Below are 879 nucleotides of genomic sequence, written 5' to 3'. Positions count from 1 at the left end.
AAAAAAAAAAGACGGGATAGATTCCCGTGATGCACTGCGATCGGCATATGCTACGGTACATGTAGCGGAGCGGGGGATGCCACACTTCATGCACACGACCCTCATGTTCTCTGCGCGGGAAAACCCTTTCTACTCGCAGCGTACCATCAGCGACAGGTATCCATGGTTTCAAGAGCTCGATCCATGGACCATGGACGTGGGGTGTGGTGAAACGGGACATGTGAGTTTGAGCTAATAGCAAAAGAAATCACTCACTCGCAAGCGCGAGACATGTGTGTATGAGAAGGAGAACAAGAGAGCAGTGGAAAGACGCGTAATTTGAGCAAAGCGAAGCACCGACTATGTCCTGTTCCAGTCCACGTCCGACTATGCTCGGCGGATAACATTTTGCCTACTGCGCACATGACATGATGCAGGGATGAATCAGCGGCTCACTAACGTCGTCGTAACCACACTGTACACCTAGTGTATACTTGGTATCTCGCGATACAAAGATACACACGTTCACCTGAACCGCCTCCCCTTGCAAAAAAAAAAGAATATGGCCTAATGGAACCGGTCAAAAGATCAACTTTCAAGGGTCCACGCGCACGCAGACACGATGGAATTGCTTTATCAAAGACTCAATCGGGCAAAATCGTGATGCTGTATATTTAGCGAAAAGAAGAAGAAAAATATCTCAAGAAAAGAGTACATGTTTATGCAAAACGTTGCTGTCTAGGTAGCTTGGACGAATCACGAGCAAAGGGTCGAGGCGACGCTGCGCTACCATCCGGTGAATCGGGAGAAGCCGAAAATGGGGGGTTTTGCACACGCACACGAGATCTACATACAATGTGGGGGGGGGGGGGGGGGTTAGTTTGGGTCTAATATGGAGTA

Source organism: Exserohilum turcica (genome assembly GCF_000359705.1).
Source record: "Exserohilum turcica Et28A unplaced genomic scaffold SETTUscaffold_2, whole genome shotgun sequence".
NCBI classification, from domain to species: Eukaryota; Fungi; Ascomycota; class Dothideomycetes; order Pleosporales; family Pleosporaceae; genus Exserohilum; species Exserohilum turcicum.
The sequence above is the reverse complement of the archived record's forward strand: the minus strand, read 5'-3'. Positions refer to the sequence as shown.